This window comes from Pristiophorus japonicus, chromosome 16, assembly GCF_044704955.1.
Source record: "Pristiophorus japonicus isolate sPriJap1 chromosome 16, sPriJap1.hap1, whole genome shotgun sequence".
Classification (NCBI taxonomy): Eukaryota; Metazoa; Chordata; class Chondrichthyes; family Pristiophoridae; genus Pristiophorus; species Pristiophorus japonicus.
Genome location: NC_091992.1, coordinates 62,091,722 through 62,106,710, shown reverse-complemented (window position 1 = coordinate 62,106,710; position 14,989 = coordinate 62,091,722). Strand labels below are relative to the sequence as shown.

Genomic DNA, 14,989 nt, shown 5'->3' with positions numbered 1-14,989 from the left:
TTATTTCGGCTTCACCCGCACAAAAGACCGACAAATTTCAAGCGGCAATTCTGTTCAGCACAAATCCAGTGTCCGCGATTTTTTGCGCTGGTTTTAAAACACATTGTGCTGGAAACCAATTCCACCCACAATATTGCCCCCTCCCCCGATTGAGTTAATCACCGCGGCGAGTTTCGCTAATTGCACCCGTTATCTGGGCCTTTGAGGAGTCTCTTCAAATTCAGCTGCTTTTTAAGGCGCAAGGACACAAATAGGCACCTTTTAAATATTTAATTTACTAAGAATCTGACGACTGTACGGCAATAATACCAGTAAATGGTCTGCGCATTTTGTTAAAGTCATTGACAGTAATTTAGCGTCGGGTTACAGGTGGTGGATTGACACTGTGATTAAAAATGCTTTATTTTTCTTTGCGATAAACCCATCTCCAGCTTTATTAATCGAACCGCATCAAGTCACTGCTCTTCGTTATATCAAGGAATGTTTTTTAAAGCAATTTTTTTCACACTTTTGCGTTTAAAAGTGCTGCCCTGGCGGTGCTGGTTCGCGGCAGATTTTGCCTTTGGCGATATGTAAATCAGCTTGTGAGCAAACTCGAGGAAAAAAGTGCATCTCAAAACCTGCGCAATTTTGGGCGCAATTTGCCGACTGCGGCCAAAGGAGGAACTCCAGCCCGTGCTGTCTTATAATCAATGTTCGGTGGAATGCACACTATTATTCTGCTGCTAAGGTGGGGTGCTGTCTCTCAAAAGCCACAAAATATAATTGCTGTTAAGTAAAGGTGGCAGGGTGCGGGGGTGGGGGGCAGGGGATGGGAAACATGTTGGGAATGTAGCACAACACCCCCCCCCCCGCCACTGCACCACCATTTTAACTCCGTCCCCTGCACCGTTCTGTCCAGGTGGAGTGAGGTTAATACATACACCCTGGTGTGATGTCTGCACAGTGGCATTCAGTGTCTGTGTGTGGAAGGGTTGAGGTAATCCGCTGGTGAATCAGGAGAAAGAGAAGGGAGGGGGAACATAAGAAATAGGGGCAGGAGTCGGCCATTCAGCCCCTCGAGCCTGCTCTGCCATTCAATAAGATCATGGCTGACCTTCAACCTCAACTTTGCTCTCCTGCCCGATCTCCATATCCCTCGATTCCCTTAATACCCCAAAGCACTTGGCTTCTGGGAGTCAGAGCCTGGAGCCGACAGCACGTCTCGAACTATGCTGAACCAATACTGAAACACCGATTTTAACTTGGCCTGTCCACCTGGCGGGAGAGGGTGAGTTGGGATTGGACCTCTGTTTCACAACCCGCACGGCTTTTGCGCTCTGTTGACTTGAATCGGGCGGGGTGCAAAAAGGGCGTCAGCCCCAATCGGGGAGGCTAGCTTTAAATTCAGGTCTTGGGATCTAATCCAATCTTACATTTCTAGTTCACATGGGAAGATACTGCTCTCCCTGCACCTGGGGCGACTGGGTCAGTCAGGTGGGCAGGGAGGGGGTCACATCCCTAACGGATCCCCTCCCATTCCCCATTCATTAAACCAGTGGACAGAAAGCCAACAGGCTGCTCTCAGGGCGTTCCCCCTCCCCCTCCCCTCAGCACCCCCGTGAGCAGTAGCCCCGGGAGAAACACCAGGAAAACACAGCCTCTGCTTTCTTTCAACTTTTTTGGGGAAGTCGCAACCAATGTTCCCTTTAATTTTTTAGTGGGGGGGTGGGGGATTATGCGGCCCCTTTAAGAGGATGCGCGGCCCATTCAGAATACCGGGCATGCGCGGGAGCTCCCGTGCGCCAAGCACCTGTGCAGCTTATAGGTTGCAGCGCCCTCAGCCACAGTTTCTTGACATCACGCTTACCCCAGGGCTGGGTGGATGAGCTGCTCTGAACCCTGAGTCTGTCAGTACTGCTGAATTGAAGAAAAAAAGACTTGCATTTATATAGCGCCTTTCACGACCACCGGACATCCCAAAGCACTTTACAGCCAATGAAGTACTTTTGGAGTGTGGTCACTGTTGTAATGTGGGAAATGCGGCAATCTATTTGCACACAGCAAACTCCCACAAACAGCAATGTGATAATGACCAGATCATCTGTTTTTGGTATGTTGGTTGAGGGATAAATATTGGCCCCAGGACACTGGGGAGAACTCCTCTGCTCTTCTTCAAAATAGTGCCATGAGATCTTTTACGTGCACCTGAGAGGGCAGACGGGGCCTCGGTTTAATCTCTCCTCCAAAATGTGGCACCTCCGACAGTGCAGCGCTCCCTCAGCACTGCACTGGAATATCAGCCTAGATTATGTGCTCAAGTCTCTGGAGTGGGACTTGAACCCACGACCTTCTGACCCAGAGGTGAGGGTGCTGCCGACTGAGTTGCAGCTCATGGTCAAAGTTCATCCCATAGCGAATCAGGAAGCGACAGAAGGAACCCCTTTAAACCCACACATTGTACAAAAGGAGAACGCGAGCCAAAGCGCAGCGGGAAGGAAGGGTGGAATGGAGGGAAGGTCTGAGTGAGCAGCTCTCCACACGAGTGCTAGCAACCAACTTGGTCTGACGTTCATTTATCACAACTGAAATCGCCAGCAACAGTGGTTACTCTGCTCACAGGCCCTGAGCACGCAGCAGCCAGTGTGGTTTTGTCATGTTCCGTGTGTCGGATTTCAGGGTATGATAAGGCTCCATCACTCTCTGCTCACTGCAGTCAGCACGGATCAGTGGCAGCTATCCCTCTGTAACTCAGTCTATACCTTCTTGCTTGCAGCGGTTCAAGAAGAAGGCCCACCATCACTTTCTCACGGCAACTAGGGAGGGGAAAAATTGCCAGCAAGGCCCACGTCCCAAAAATAAATTAGAAAAATGCCAAGATTGTTGAGATAAGGGGAGAAATTGAGGGAACTAACTGTGCCCCAAATCTGAAGGAGTAAAAACATAAGAATTAGGAGCAGGAGTAGGCCATTCGGCCCCTCGAGCCTGCTCCGCTATTCAATGAGATCATGGCTGATCTTCGACTTTCCCGTACTATCCCCATATCCCTCAATTCTCACATCTCAGCCTTAAATGACCGACCCCTTATTCTAAGACTGTGACCCCTGGTTCTAGACTCCCCAGCCAGAGGAAACATCCTCCCTGCATCTACCCTGTCAAGCCACTTAAGAATGTTAGATGTTTCAATGAGGTCACCTCTCATCCTTCTAAACTCGAGAGAATGTAGGCCTAGTCTACTCAATCTCTCCTCATAGGACAATCCCCCTATTTCAAGAATTAGTCCGGTGAGCCTTCGTTGCACTCCCTCTAAGGTACGAAGACCAAAACTGTACACAGTGCTCCAGGTGTGGTCTCACCAAGATCCTATATCTTTGCAGTAAGAGTTCTTTACTCTTATTCTCTAATCCCTTTGTAATAAATTGCTTGCTGTACCTGCATGTTAACGTTCAGTGATTTGTGTACAAGGACATTCAGGTCCCTCTGAACACCAACATTTCCCAATCTCTCACTATTTAAAACATACTCTGCTTTTCTATTAAAATCCAGAGAATCTAACAAAGAAGGAATACTTGCATTTATATAGCACCTTTCACAACCTCAGGACTTCCCAAAGCGCTTTACAGCCAATGAAGAACTTTTGGAGTGCAGTTACTGTTGTAAGGTAGGAAATGCGGCAGCTGATTTGCGCCCAGCGAGCTCCCACAAACAGCAATGTGATAATGACCAGATCGTTGTTTTTTTTTAGTGATGTTACTTTTAAGCTCCGAACTGTGCAGTGAATTTCAAACTGTTTCGTCATCACTGAGATAGAGGGGAGTATTTGTGTTATCTTTGGTGAACCGCTGGTACTGACTCCTGTCTGCCAATGGAAATTCTACAATTACAGCTGGACAGGGTATTGGTGAGGCCACACCTGGATTACCGCGTTTTGGTCTCCTTATTTAAGGAGGGATATAATTGTATTGGAGGCTGTTCAGAGAAGGTTCACGAGGTTGATTCTGGAGATGAGGGGTTGACTTATGAGGATAGGTTGAGTAGGTTGGACCTCTACACATTGGAGTTCAGAAGAATGTGAGGTGATCTTATTGAAACTTATAAGATAATGAGGGGGCTCGACAAGTTGGATGCAGAGGATATTTCCACTCATAGGGGAAACTAAAGCTAAGGGACATAGTCTCAGAATAAGGGGCCGCCCATTTAAAACTGAAATGCGCAGAAATTTCTTCTCTGAGGGTTGTAAATCTGTGGAATTCTCTGCCCTAGGGAGGAGGTAGACAGATTTTTGAGCGATAAGGGAATAAAGGGTTATGGGGAGCGGGCAGGGAAGTGGAGCTGAGTCCATGATCGGATCAGCCATGATCTTATAGCATGGTGGAGCAGGCTTGAGGGGCCGTATGGCCTACTCCTGCTCCTATTTCTTATGTTCTTATGAAAGTGTGATTTTTGTGTCTGATGATCGTCGAAATCCAGGAGAAACTGTGAGTCACTCCTGAGCTGTGAGAATTGAGCTTGAAACCCCCGAGTCTCTCGGGCAAATCCTGGGCCGTGCTAACCCGCCAAGTCTCAGTGAATGTTTGCAGAGACCATTCACTTGTGGACAGTGATCACAACAACGACTTGTATTTATATAGCACCTTTAACGTAGTAAAACATCCCAAGGCGCTTCTCAGGAGTGTTAGGGGAAAATAATTTGACACCAAGCCACATAAGGAGAAATTAGCGCCGGTGACCAAATACTTGGTCGAAGGAGTAGGTTTTAAGGAGCGTCTTAAAGGAGGTAGAGAGGCGGAGAGGTTTAGGCAGGGAGTTCCAGAGCTTGGAGCCCAGGCAACAGAAGGCACGGCCACCAATGGTGGAGCGATTATAATCAGGGATGCTCAAGAGGGCAGAATTAGAGGAGCGCAGATATCTCGGGGGGGGTTGTGGGGCTGGAGGAGATTACAGAGATAGGGAGGGGGTGAGGCCATGGAGGGATGTGAAAATAAGAATGAGAATTTCACAAATGGGTCAGAAATATCCAACCACTTGCTCACTCTCTGTCTCATTAATCTGCACGTCAAACCAAGATTTAGTGCTTTAATTGGTGACTATGTATTATCACCTAGTATTTTTCACAGAGAATATAAGCAAATGTCTGAAATAATATCCACGATCATTGCTTTGACAATGTTTCAGTATAATGATGCTCCCTATTTTGTGAGGCTTCACTCAGCCCATGGGACCTTGGAAGCTGCGGACTGTACAATTAATCTTGCGCGCCCGATTCACGAGCACATGATTTTCCGACAGGCAGTTTACTGTGAAGAACGAGGCTGTCCTATCGGCACGCTCGGCCTCATTATAATATTCAAATCAAGGAACGATGGCCCCTCTGTCTCTTCAAAACAAAGAAAGTCCTGCATTTCTATAGCGGCTTTCAGGACCTCAGGACATCGCAGAGCACTTCACAGCCAATGAAGTACTTTTGTAGTGTACTCGCTGTTGTAATGGAGAAATCGCAGCAGCCAAATTGTGCACAGCAAGCTCACACAAACAGCAATGAGATAAATGATTAAATCTTTTTCTAGTGATGTTGGTTGAGGGATAAATCTCGGCCAGGACATCGGGGGAGAACTCCCCTGCTCTCCAAACAGTGCCATGGGATCTTTTATGTCCATCCGAAAGGGCAGACATCTCATCCAAAAGACAACATGTCCGACAGTGCACCATTTGCTCAGCACTGCACTGAACTGCCAGCCTGGATTACGTGCTCAAGTCTCGGGAGTGGGGCTCAACCCACCAACCTTGTGACTCAGAGGCGAGAGTTCTACCCACTGAGCCACGGCTGACACATTATGCTCATTCCAAATTCACTGTGAACTTTGACTGTTCTTACCAACGCAGTGTAAGTGCTCATTATAGTCACAGTGTAAATACTGTAATCCCTGAGTGTTGGATAATTTGCACTCTTGGAGGGTTGAATTTTGACTGCGAGGTTGCAGGGACACATAAATTACTTTTTGTAAGTCAATTAAATTTTTATTGCAATCATTTCGCTATGGAATAAATTACAGAGCACTCATAATTAATTATGCAGAATGGTGTGGGTAAATTAGAGAGGAACATTTTCTGTTTTCTGTTTATTGAGACTTTGATTTCGAAGCAATGCTGCAATTATTAGAGATTTAAATCCATCTGTAAGCTGCTCGTCTAAGGGAAATACTTTCAGTATGTAAATTACATCAATAATAGATTTTCTTTTTGTGGTTTTTTTGCTCATTTAAATTCTGGTGGGGGGAAAGAGAATTCCTTCTCATCAAAGAGAAGAAGGCCAATGGTAAGAATCGTAGAATCATACACGTGCAAGGAGTCCATTCGGCCCATCGTGCTTACGTCGGCTCTTTGAAAATGCTATCCAATTAGTCCCCTCCCCCGCTCTTTCCTCACAGCCCTGCAAATAGAAACATAGAAATTTACAGCACAGAAGGAGACCATTTCGGCCCATCGTGTCCGCGCCGGCCGATAAAGAACCGCACGGCCCTCGGTCAGCAGCCCCGAAAGTTACATATAAACCAATGAACAATGGTGGACAGGTAGAGAGCATCCGGCCCAACCAGTCCGGCCCACACAACCGCGACACCCCATGTATCGCAACACTTTACACTCCACCCCAACCGGAGCCATGTGATCTCCTTGGAGAGGTAAAAACCCAGGCCAACTGGGGACAAATCTGGGAAAATTCCTCTCCGACCCATCCAGGCAATCAAAACTAGTCGAAGAGATCACTCTGGCCATATTTGATTCCCTGAAGTATTTACCAACGTATCTGCGCCAGCCAACAAGAGGTTATCCAGTCTAATTCCACTTACCAGCTCTAGGTCCGTAACCCTGCAGGTTACGGCACTTCAAGTGCCTATCCAAGCACCTTTTAAATATGGTGAGAGCTTCTGCCTCTACCACCCTTCCAGGCAGTGAGTTCCAGATCCCCACAACCCTCTGTGTGAAGAAGCCCCCCCCCTCAAATCCCTTCTAAACCTTCCACCAACCACCTCAAAACTATGTCCCCTCGTAATAGACCCCTCCACCAAGGGAAATAGGCCCTTGTTATCCACTGTATCCAGGCCCCTCAAAATTTTATACGCCTCAATGAGGTCTCCCCTCAGCCTCCATTGTTACAAGGAGAACGAACCCAGCCTATCCAATCTGTCCCCATCACTAAGATTCTCCATTTCAGGCAGCATCCTCGTAACTCTCCTCTGCACCCTCTCTAATGCAATCACGTCCTTCCTATAATACGGCGACCAGAACTGCACGCAGTACTCCAGCTGTGGCCTTACCAAAGTGTTATACAATTTAAGCATAACTTCCCTGCTCTTATATTCTATGCCTCGTCTAATAAAGGCAAGTATTCCGTATGCCTTCTTAACCACCTTATCCACCTGGCCTGCTAGTTTCAGGGCTCTGTGGACCTGCACGCCAAGGTCCCTTTGCTCATCTACACTTCTAAGTGGCCTACTGTTTAATGTGTATACCCTTTCCTTATTAACCCTCCCCAAGTGCATTACCTCACACTTCTCTGAATTAAATTCCATTTGCCACTGCTCTGCCCACCTGACCAGTAGATTGATATCCTCCTGCAGCCCATGACTTTCTTCTTCATTATCAACCACACAGCCAATTTTAGTGTCGTCTGCAAACTTCTTAATCATACTCCCTATATTCAAATCTAGATCATTGATGTATACCACAAAAAGCAAGGGACCCAGTACTGAGCCCTGTGGAACCCCACTGGAAACACCCTTCCAGTCAAAAACATCCATCAACCATTACCCTTTGCTTCCTACCTCCAAGCCATTTTTGGATCCAACTTGCCACTTTGCCCTGGATCCCATGGGCTTTAACTTTCATGATCAGTCTGCCATGTGTAACTTTATCAAAAGCTTTGCTAAAGTCCATATATACTACATCGTACGCACTACCCTCATCGACCTTCCTAGTTACCTCCTCGAAAAATTCAATCAGGTTAGTCAAACATGATCTTCCCTTAACAAATCCGTGCTGACTGTCCCTGATTAATCCTTGACTTTCTAAATGTAGGTTTATCCTGTCCTTCAGGATTTTTTCCAATAATTTTCCCACCACTGAGGTTAGGCTGACAGGCCTGTAATTACTCGGCCTGTCCCTTTCTCCCTTCTTAAAGAAAGGTATCTCATTAGCAGTCCTCCAGTCCTCCAGCATCATTCCTGAATCCAAAGAGGACTGGAAAATGATGGTCAAGGCCTCTGCTATTTCCTCTTTTGCTTCGCTCAACAGCCTGGGATGCATTTCATCCGAGCCTGGGGACTTAGCCACTTTCAAAGCTGCTAAACCCCTTAATACCTTCTCTCTCACTATGTTTATTTCATCCAGAATATCATAATCCTCCTCGATAGCAGTATCGGCATTGCCCCGTTCCTTTGTGAAAACAGATGATTACCCTCATGGTCTCTAATAGGCCCTACTCTTTCTTTAGTTATCCTCTTGCTCTTAATATATTTATAGAACATCTTTGGGTTTTCCTTGATTTTATTGGCCAAGAATTTTTCATGCTCGCTCTTAACATTCCTAATATCCTTTTTACTTTCACCTCTGAACTTTCTATATTCTTCCAGAGATTCTGCAGTATTTAGCCACTGGTGTATGACCTAAGCTTTCCTTTTTTTATTTATCCTCCCCCGTAGGTCCCTAGACATCCAGGGGGCTCTAGAATTGTTATTCCCAGCCTTTTTCTTTAAGGGCACATGTTTGGCCTGAGCCCTCCAGATCTCCTCCTTGAAAGCCTCCCCCTGTTCCGACACTGATTTACTCACAAGTAGCTGTCTCCAGTCGACTGTGGCCAAATCACTCCTGAACTTAGCAAAGTTAGCTTTTCCCCAATTTGGGACTTTTATTCCAGGCCTATCTTTGTCCTTATCCATAACCAACTTGAATCTGACTGAATTATGATCACTGGCACCCAAGTGCTCTCCCACTGATACCCCCTTCCACCTGCCCAGCTTCATTCCCCAAAACTAAATCCAGAAATGTTTCCTTTGCAAGTATTTATCCAATTCCTGTTTGAAAGTTACGATTGAATCTGCTTCCACCGCCCTTTCAGGTAGCGCATTCCCGATCACAACAACACTCTGCGTTAAAAAATATTTCCTCATCACCCCCTCTAGTTCTATCGCCAATTATCCTAAATCCGTGTCTTCTGGTTAGTGAACCTCCTGCCACTGGAAACTGTTTCTCCTTATTTACTGTATCAAAATCGTTCAAGATTTTGACCATCTGTATTAATAAATCTCCCCTTAACCGTAACAACCCCAGCTACTCTCGACCCGTCACATAACTGAAGTCCATCATTCCCGATATCATTCCAGTAAATCTCCTTCCTGAAATGCGGTGCCCCGAACTGAACACAGTGCTCCAGCTGAGGCCTAACCATGATTTATAAAGGTTTAGCATAACTTCCTCAATAATGCACTTCTTTCACATTTGCTGCTGACTGTAAGTATCGAGTACTTCCTAGTGAAGCATAAGATAGGTTAAATCCCGATATAATCCATGCACCCCACGCATGGAATAGCACCCGCTGTAGTCCCAGTATTTCCAACACTAACCAACAGGCTAAATTCCGAAGTTACAGCCAATTTATGCCAAAGTACAGGCGGTGTTAGCTTTACAACGATGATACCAGAACTGAAAGACTATAACGATCGGGAAAGACTGAACAAACGGGTGCTCCTGATTCTAGAAAATATAAGACTGAGAGGTCACCTGGTTGAGCCCTTTAAAATGATGAAAGGATTTGTTAGCATAGATGTGGAAAAGATGGGGTTGAAATTGCCCTGTTTTGTGACGCCCATTAGTGCCTCAGTGGGGCGGTAACAGGGCGCACAATGGTTTTCGACCCCTTTAGCGCCCCGCGGTGGATATTGCCCCGCACCGCGAGCGGTGTCAGTGCCAGACTCACGGGTTGTGAACAGGGTCGCCTTCCGCTCGCGGGGCGGAGGTTAAAGGGGAGGTCGCGAGCTTGGTGGTTTGGCCGACTCACCGGTCGGTGGACCTCTGCCTCCCTCGCATGGAACGGGCTGCCATCGTGCATCCGATTTGGTAGGGGGCTGCGGCCTCGACACTACGCCGCCCTGGGGGCCAAGTGGAGGCCGTCAGAGGCGCGGCAGGGTGCACAGCGGCCTGCCCCTTTAACCAAAGGGGGGGGGGCATTGAAACGTGTCAGCACGACACGGAGCAGCCACATAACGCTGACCAACGCGTTCCAGTAGCGTCCTGGAACCCACCCCGACAGGAAGTAGATTGTGCCCTACTGCCTGTGAGAAACGGTAACCGGCAGTTTGCGGCGGGGGCGGGACCTCCTCACCGGGCATCGGATGTCCCGCCCCGAGTCGGTTACCGCCCCCAATCGGGGTGCTGAGGAATTTCTCCCCCGATCTTTCCCCTTGTGGGCAGTCAAAAACTCGGGGCCATAAATATAAGATAGTCACTAATAAATCCAAATAGGTGTTCAGGAGAAACTGCTTTACCCAGCGGGTGGTGAGAATGCAGAACTTGCTCCCACCGGGTGTGCTGGAGGGGAATAGCATTGATACAGTTAATACTAGATATGTACATGAGGGAGAAAGGATTGGCAGGATGAGGAGTACTGGGAGGAGGCTCGTGTGGAGCATTAACACCGGCAAACAATACCCGACCTTAACAGCATTTAAAGGGACTAAAAACATAAGAAATAGGAACAGGAGTAGGCCATTTGGCCCCTCGAGCCTGCTCCGCCATTTAATAAGATCATGGCTAATCTGATCATGGACTCAGCTCCACTTCCCTGCCCGCTCCCCATAACCCTTTACTCCCTTATTGCTCAAAAATCTGTCTATCTCCGCCTTAAATATATTTAGTGACCCAGCCTCCACAGCTCTCTGGGTCAGAGAATTCCACAGATTTACAACCCTCTGAGAGAAGAAATTCCTCCTCATCTCCGTTTTAAATGGGCGGCCCCTTATTCTGAGACTATGTCCCCTAGTTTTAGTTTCCCCTATGAGCGGAAATATCCTCTCTGCATCCACCTTGTTGAGCCCCCTCATTATCTTAATAAGTTTCAATAAGATCATCTCTCATTCTTCTGAACTCCAATGTGTAGAGGCCCAACCTACTCAACCTATCCTCATAAGTCAACCCCCTCATCTCTGGAATCAACTTAGTGAACCTTCTCTGAACAGCCTCCAAAGCAAGTATATCCTTCCTTAAATACGGAGACCAAAACTGTATACAGTACTTTAGGTGTGGCCTCACCAATACTACAGTTGTAGCAGGACTTCTCTGCTTTAATAGTGAAGATTAGTGAAGACAAACGTAGGTCCCTTGCAGTCGGATTCCGGTGAATTTATAATGGGGAACAAAGAAATGGCAGACCAATTGAATAAATACTTTGGTTTTGTCTTCACAAAGGAAGACACAAATAACCTTCCGGAAGTACTAGGGGACAGTGGGTCTAGTGAGAAGGAGGAACTGAAGGATATCCTTATTAGGCAGGAAATTGTGTTAGGGAAATTGATGGGATTGAAGGCCAATAAATCCCTGGGGCCTGATAGTCTGCATCCCAGAGTACTTAAGGAAGTGGCCCTAGAAATAGTAGATGCATTGGTGATCATTTTCCAACAGTCTATCGACTCTGGATCAGTTCCTATGGACTGGAGGGTAGCTAATGTAACACCACTTTTTAAAAAGGGAGGGAGAAAGAAAATTGGTAATTATAGACCGGTTAGCCTGACAGTAGTGGGGAAAATGTTGGAATCAATTATTAAGGATGAAATAGCAGCACATTTGGAAAGCAGTGACAGGATCAGTCCAAGTCAGCATGGATTTATGAAGGGGAAATCATTCTTGACAAATCTTCTGGAATTTTTTGAGGATGTAAGAGTGGACAAGGGAGAACCAGTGGATGTGGTGTATTGGGACTTTCAAAAGGCTTTTGACAAGGTCCTACTCAAGAGATTGGTATGCAAAATCAAAGCACATGATATTGGGGGTAATATACTGACGTGGATAGAGAACTGGTTGGCAGACAGGAAGCAGAGAGTCGGGATAAATGGGTCCTTTTCAGAATGGCAAGCAGTGACTAGTGGAGTGCCGCAGGGCTCAGTGCTGGGACCCCAGCTCTTTACAATATACATCAATGATTTAGATGAAGGAATTGAGACCTGGCTGTCATGGTTCATCAGTCATTGAAAGTTGGCATACAGGTACAGCAGGCGGTGAAGAAGGCAAATGGTATGTTGACCTTCATAGCTAGGGGATTTGAGTATAGGAGCAGGGAGGTCTTACTGCAGTGGTACAGGGCCTTGGTGAGGCCTCACCTGGAATATTGTGTTCAGTTTTGGTCTCCTAATCTGAGGAAGGACGTTCTTGCTATTGAGGGAGTGCAGCGAAGGTTCACCAGACTGATTCCAGGGATGGTTGGACTGACATGAGGAGAGACTGGATCAACTGGGCCTTCATACATTGGAGTTTAGAAGGATGAGAGGGGATCTCATAGAAACATATAAGATTCTGACGGGACTGGACAGGTTAGATGCGGGTAGATTGTTCCCGATGTTGGGGAAGTCCAGAACCAGGGGACACAGCCTTAGGATAAGGGGTAGGCCATTTAGGACTGAGATGAGGAGAAACTTGTTAACCTGTGGAATTCCCTGCCGCAGAGAGTTGTTGATGCCAGTTCATTGGATATATTCAAGAGGGAGTTAGATATGGCCCTTACAGCTAAGGGGATCAAGGGGTATGGAGAGAAAGCAGGAAAGAGATACTGAGGGAATGATCAGCCATGATCTTATTGAATGGTGGTGCAGGGTCGAAGGGCCGAATGACCTACTCCTGCACCTATTTTCTATGTTTCTATGTTTCTATACTCTATCCCCCCCAATGATGCATGTATACCCTGAGTGGTGATGAAAAGCGTAGGTCAAAAACTGAGGCAAGAGGTCGTTGGTTGGCTGACTCTAAGCTCGGGGTTTAAAAGGCTGTAAATGTTTCGAGAAACTCGAAAGGGAGGGAGGGGAGGGAGGAATTCCTAATTCAATGGCAGCACTTTCTGTGGACCGACTTGAAGCTGTGGGGATACAGCCACAGTGGAACAATCTGTAGCAAGGTGTGAGGGTGAGAATGGAGCGTCAGTCATCAGTCAATCCTTCAGACCGAGGAGTGGCTCGGGTGAGCAGCAGGTGTGATCTACCCCTCGATCCATCCCAGAAACATCCTCAACGGCCAACAATTACACTGGGCCCAGTAAGAAATAGGCCAGGATGCTCTGTTAAGTAATGAAATAATTCCTCCAACTTTGACAAACATTTTATTTATTTATTTATGTGTTTCCACAGTAAATACCGATGATATTTGAAGGGAGCTGGCTGGAAGCATGACAGTCTGGACGAGCTGAGCAAGTTGATCGTCGTAAGTATGGAGGGCCCCTGGGTTAATTAAAGCCCGTTTCTGCCATCTCATGCTGTGCCTGCACTCTAATGCTGTCAGCTCCTGTCATTTCCTGACACAGAGAAGCAAGGGGCTGTTGGTGAAGTCTGCTGGGTGAGGGATGAGGCCCAGTGCAGGCTGAATCTTGTCTGTCTCAAATATAATCTCCCTCACAACTGATGCACGCTAATTTCCTATGCCTCTGCAAGCAAATTAAGAAACGTTTTCAATTTCTTGTTCATGAAGACTGTGAACTTTCAAGTTAATGATAATTTTTCTAACTGTTTTAACAAATGTTAACTCCCACCACTGCCCACCTACCCTGGGGGGGCCCGGAGGGCAGGTTACAACTTCACCCCACCGTCTATTTTTGCTACATCCTGTTGTATGGTTATAACCAAACTACACTCATTTCATATTTGCTTTACTTGTAAGATTCTGGGGGGGTTTGACAGGGTCGATGCAGAGAGGATGCTTCCCCTCGTGGGGGAATCTAGAACTAGGGAGCATAGTCTCAGAATAAGGGGTCGCCCATTTAAAACGGAAATGAGGGGGAATTTCTTCTCTCTGAGGGTTGTAAATCTGTGGAATTCTCTGCCCCGGAGAGCTGTGGAGGATGGGTCATTGAATATATTTAAGGTGCAGATAGACAGATTTTTGAGTGATAAGGGAGTCAAGGGTTATGGGGAGCGGGCAGGGAAGTGGAGCTGAGTCCATGATCAGATCAGCCATGATCTTATTGAATGGCGGAGCAGGCTCGAGGGGCCAAATGGCCGATTCCTGCTGCTATTTGCTATGTTCTTGTGTTCTCTGCCAAAGTAGAAATTTGTTGGCACCCAGTTTCTGGTATGAAGGGCCTTAATGTCAGCCCGTTCTGGGAGGCAGATATTTAAAGGGGCTGCACATGCTATGCCGGGAACATTGTTCCCTGCCCTCCTGTCTCTCCCTCCTGCAGCAACTGGGCCTGCTCTGCCTGGCATCATCTCCTCCCATTCCTCCTCCAGACCCAGGGTGCCCCGAGCAAGATGCCCATCACCAAACGCCCTCTCTCTCCTGGTGGTTTCCACAAGGTGTCCAATGAGAAGTCCTCGGAATTACCGAAATAAATGTTGATCGAGTGTTGGTGAAGTCTTGACAAAGTGTCCCAGAAGTTCTCGCGATGTGTCGCAAAAGTTCTGTTCAGCCGCAGCGCAGTCAGTCGCTCCCCAGCAGCAAGGGAGCAGTGAAAGCTCAACACGGCTTGAGGGAGCGCTCGAAATCCTCAGCAATGTCTTCACTCCTCTCCAGCTGGTCGATAATGGCAGCGCTTGCCGGCAGAATGGCGTGCAGCCTCTTTCATTGTCATTAACGCTCTCGGGACGGCCCATCCTCGCGCGCATTTCAAACCCTTGACAAAGGTGGTGTCTTACGCTTAAGGCGGGCTAAACTGGTATTGTAGCTCAAGGTGGTTGGTGGAAGGTTTAAAGGGGATTTGAGGGGAGGCTTCTTTACGTAGAGGGTTGTGGGGATTTGGAACTCACTGCCTGGAAGAGTG

At 47.2% G+C, this 14,989-nt stretch overlaps 1 protein-coding gene across 1 annotated transcript in view; it reads left to right on the top strand.

Annotated features, from left to right (window-relative positions):
- The window catches only part of camkk1a (calcium/calmodulin-dependent protein kinase kinase 1, alpha a), a 271,224-nt gene that overhangs the window by 31,218 nt on the left and 225,017 nt on the right, over positions 1-14,989 (top strand). The window contains exon 2 of the mRNA XM_070857382.1: positions 13,365-13,437. The gene's annotated coding sequence lies outside the window, so the exon portion shown is untranslated. The remainder of the gene's footprint in view (positions 1-13,364; positions 13,438-14,989) is intronic.